Source organism: Lissotriton vulgaris, chromosome 10 (genome assembly GCF_964263255.1).
Source record: "Lissotriton vulgaris chromosome 10, aLisVul1.2, whole genome shotgun sequence".
Classification (NCBI taxonomy): Eukaryota; Metazoa; Chordata; class Amphibia; order Caudata; family Salamandridae; genus Lissotriton; species Lissotriton vulgaris.
In genome coordinates, this window is record NC_141698.1 from 1,014,523,601 (window position 1) to 1,014,528,482 (window position 4,882).

Sequence of the window (4,882 nt, forward strand, 5' to 3'; positions counted from 1 at the left end):
GGGAGTCTGGTGGTGTGGTCAGTGCCACAAAGTTGGGGTTGCTGCCATTTAGGAGTCAGGAACCAGTTACACACGTGGGATCGGCTTGTGTTGAACAGGGTTAGTTGGCACCACGTGTCGCCCGTCTTCCACAGTGTAGGCCGGAGGCAGCAGTCAGCAAAGGACTATAGGCAGGTAACGCTGACTTGAGCTGCACAGATTGGGAGTATTTGGTCTTCGTAACCCATTATAGTCTCTTACACAATTTGTGTCGCTACTAATCTTGAATTGTGAACTGTGTAACCCCAGTGTAGGGTGCAGGCAGCGGTCAGGATGGGCGCACAGCGACATGGCGTTGAGTTGAGCTGCACAGTTAGTGACACCTGGAGTACTCTGCGTGTGTTCACCCTGCGATGATACGTGGTCCCGACGGGCCATACTGGGAGCAATGTCTTGCCTTGTTAAGGCCACGTGGGGATGTCTTATGGTGCAGTGAGTTAGTAGCACCTGAAGTACACAGCGTGTGCGTATCCTGCGATGAGGTGTGGTCCTGGCGGGCCGCACTGAGAGCAACGTGTCTTGCAAACTGGACTGCGTCATCTGCAATCACCATTGCATCTGAATTGTGAGCCCTGCTGTCCGCAGTGTAGATCGAAGGCAGTAGTTAGCATAGACAGCAAGGAATGCTTTTTGTCACTTCTTGACAAAATCCGAGGACATAGAGTACAATTCTCTGTGCAATTAATAAATCAAGGCTAAATTCAATTTGTGAACCCTGCTGTCCGCAGTGTAGATCAAAGGCAGTAGTTAGCATAGACATCAAGGAATGCTTTTTTTCATTTCATCTTGACAAAATCCGAGGACATAGAGTTCAATCCTCGGTGCAATTAATACATCAAAGCTGAATTCAATATGTGAACCTTGCTGTCCACAGTATAGATGGAAGGCAGCAGTCGGTATAGACATAAGTCTGCGGTGCTGTGCAACTGTGTTCGCAGGAGGCCTGTGTGGAGGTGGCCCGTGGTCATGACAGCAGCCATGTGCCAGGCTGAAGGCAGCCGCTGCAGACTCATTGGTCTTCCCACAAGTGAACAACGCCCAGGGCATGGCCTATTTATTCATACTCCTACACTGGAATGGCATACGTTAGACCAGCCCATTCCACTTTCGCTTCCAGGGGGGCCAACACAGCTACATGACCGAGATCTTCCCCACTGCCTGAAGTAACATGGTGGCATCCACTGTGCACTACACTACAAGTATCAATAGTATATTTCCACATGGGGAGGTTTTGCTTTGCATAGTGAGGTCTTTGCAGCATATCACCGCTACACTTGGCATTGTGTGCATTATTATTGATGAGTGACTTGCCTCCTTCACACATATTTGGTTGCCACATCTCCCAACATTCAGCTATTGTGCGGCTGATGGGACATGGTAGTTTGGAAGGTCCGTTGTACTGTTTTTCGCTGCCTCAGTATTAGTAGCGGGAAGGTCGGGTGGGGGGTTCTGGTGGTTGTGGCGCTGGGTGTTGTGGCATTGTTGAATGTCGTAGCTGCATGATTAGTACCTCTAGCACATGTTGGTCTTTAGATGTGGCTGTGAGTTGGGTGTAATTCACACAGTAGGTAGTTGAACTCCTTACAACAGTTAAAGGTTGATGTTAATTTGTTACTGGTAAGTCGGCCTATCGCCTGTTTTCAGATCGCATTGTAGATTTGGCTGGTTGTTGAAAGTATGGGGAAGTGGTATGGTTTTTTTTTGCACAGGAACGCCTACTTTGCATATCATTAGCCTTAGTTGTGGCTCTGGTTAGTGGCGATTATTTTGGCAGGAGGTATTGATGGAAGAGTGGTGAGATTTGCAGTTTCCACCAGGTTGAGAATGGGATTATAATTAAAAAACACAGAAAAAAAAGATATGTTTAATGCATATTATAGTTAGAAATTAGCATTTAAAAAACCTTTGAAATTCACTGAAAAAAGCATAGGTTTTACAGACGTTATAGTTAGGAATTAGCATTTAAAAAACCTTAGAAATTCACTGGAAAAAAACATAGGTTTCAGGGACGTGATAGTTAGTTGGACATTTCACTCATACAAAACGAGAGAAATTCCCCTGTTACAGTTAGTTGAGATAACTATAACTCGCGTGCGCGCAGTGCTCTGATGATGACGTCACATATTACATCATTCATGACATGGTCAGTGACATCACTGATGACATCACTGATGCCATCTCAAATGATATCACTGATGACATCACTGATGACATCATCCATGAGAAAATCTGATGCACCTCATCAGACCCTAATATAACACTTGATACACCAACTCTAAAATACAGACTATAATTTTCGAAACCATTAACACACCAATACCAGTTAGTACATATCAACTCACTAATTTGTGGGTCTACACACACATCCACTCATTCACCCTTACAGTCACTCATACATACAGTCAGCCATCAATACAGCATTATCATTTCCAGTCACATATCTATAAAGACACTTACACACTGCCTCTCATTGAAAGAGTTAATCACACATCTTGTCAGTCATGGAAATAATCAATCACACTTTCATTTACTCACCTTAACAGGTATACACATACTACCTCACTTATTTAAATATATAATAACAAATACTTACACTCTAATACAATAACTAATACAAGCACACGCTGATCCATACAGGCACTCTCACAATAACTCAGTCATGCACATACTAATTTATATACTGTAACACAGATATATACTTCCTTTTACATATGCAGTTACTCACACATGTACTGCTGAGGCGTCCATTCACTCACAAAGACACTCATACACACACTCACCCAGCCATAGAGCCCTTCACAGATACAGACTTGAACACATATAACCAGTGATTTATTCACTCATATATCTATGCACAGAGTCATACCCCCACCCACACATACAGACACTCAGACAAGCAATCAATAGCTGATATAGATCCTCATTTAGCTGCTAATCAAACAATGCAACCGCTTACACACCAACTGCCAACCTAAACTGTGTGAATGTCTGTATCAGTTGGTAACACATGTATTAAGGAAGACATAATTAATCACTCACTTATACCCTCAGTCGCACACCTACTTAATCATGCATCCTGATTCTTATAAACCCATTCATTGTTCAATACACCTTGGCACATATATATAAAACATATTTCCATTTTATTAGAAACACATATTCACTGGATGAGGTCATCAGTGATGTCATTTGAGATGTCATCAGTGATGTCACTGACCATGTCATGAATGATGTAATATGTGACGTCATCAACAGTGCATTGCGGGGGCGCGAGTCATAGTTAGCTCAACTACCTATAACAGGAAAATTTCTATTGTTTTGTATGAGTGAAATGTCCAACTGTTATGTTGTATGTTTCTTTAAGTGCACGAGTTAGAATGTAGAATGGTATGCAATGTGCATTCCATGTTAGGTTTTCATTCTGTGGCTAGCGGTTGATATTGAAGACATCGCTTCCCTGGCTCCCACCTGTTTATTACTTATCTTATTTATAATTAAATATCCTTTTGCCACACTTCTTGTCTGGATTGCTTCGCTACAAATTGGCGACAAGGGAAACTGGACATTTAAACCTATTTCTATGGATGGATCCTAAGAAGAGCGAATTACGAAGAAAATATATATATTTTTTTTATTGGAAAACGGACCGGCAAAGAATTAACCCTGTGAGTTACATGACATTTTTTTTATATGTACCGCTGTTTGTTCTGACTACGCTTTGCTTTGCTGTCGTGTGGTACCTTTTGTCACTGAAGATTTGAGGCCGTTGAATCACCGGGTTGCCTGCATTTTTCAACCCGTGTTTACCGTTCTGTTCTGCATGCGCCCAGCAAGCGCGAAGAAGACTATGCATTAAAGGCGCGTCACAACGCATGCGCGAAAGGTGATTGAAGGCGCATTACAACGCATGCGCGGAAGGTGACGTCGGACGTAGGTCACGCAGCGTGACCCAACGTGGTGGCCATTTTGGGGGATTGTTTGTTTACCTTTACGAAGGGAATTAGCACTATGACAGAAGGATTTGACAGCGCGTGGAATTTCACAGCGCGAAGCATACCAATATTTACATCGTGCATAAAAGTACATTCCGGTCAGAAGTATAAAGGTGAAGTAAATAAAGGATATTTATCTTTGACTATTACAACAGGTGAGGAAGTCGGGAGCAGGTTGTATTTTTTTGAATTCATTTTTATATTATATGTGCTTTATAGTGCATGGAAGAAGGTGACTGCACTATAAGCACTGCTAATAAGGACAGAGACATGGCACAACAGAATTTCTCAATAAGTCCTCCTGAACCATTTTGGGTTAAAGGTACTCAACCCAGTATTAAGTGGATAGAGTGGAAAGAATATTTTATTAATTATATAGAGGCTGTTCATGAAACCAAAAAGATGAAATCCGAACAGAAAAAGAGAATTTTGCTACATTCTTTAGGACCTATTGGGTTAAAAACCTTTTCTAGGATGAGTAAATCTGATGACCCCAATTTGGATGAATTTGAGAATGATATCAGAAATATGGATAAATATTTTGCGCCTAAAGTATGCATAGGGGTCATAAGACATAAATTCTTTCAAAGGAAACAAACTAATGAGGAAACTGTGGATGAGTGGATGGATGACCTAAAAAAACTTGCCATTGATTGTAAATTTGACAATTTACATGATGACCTGATACGCGATCAACTAGTGATGCACAACAACAACTCTGCTCTACAAGATCGTCTTTGGGTTAATGGTGATGCACCTCTAGATGATGTGGTGGCCATCATGAGGAAGTCTGAAATGTCTGAGAGGTGCGCTACTGTAGTGAAAGAAACTGAAAAAGACTTGTCCAAGAC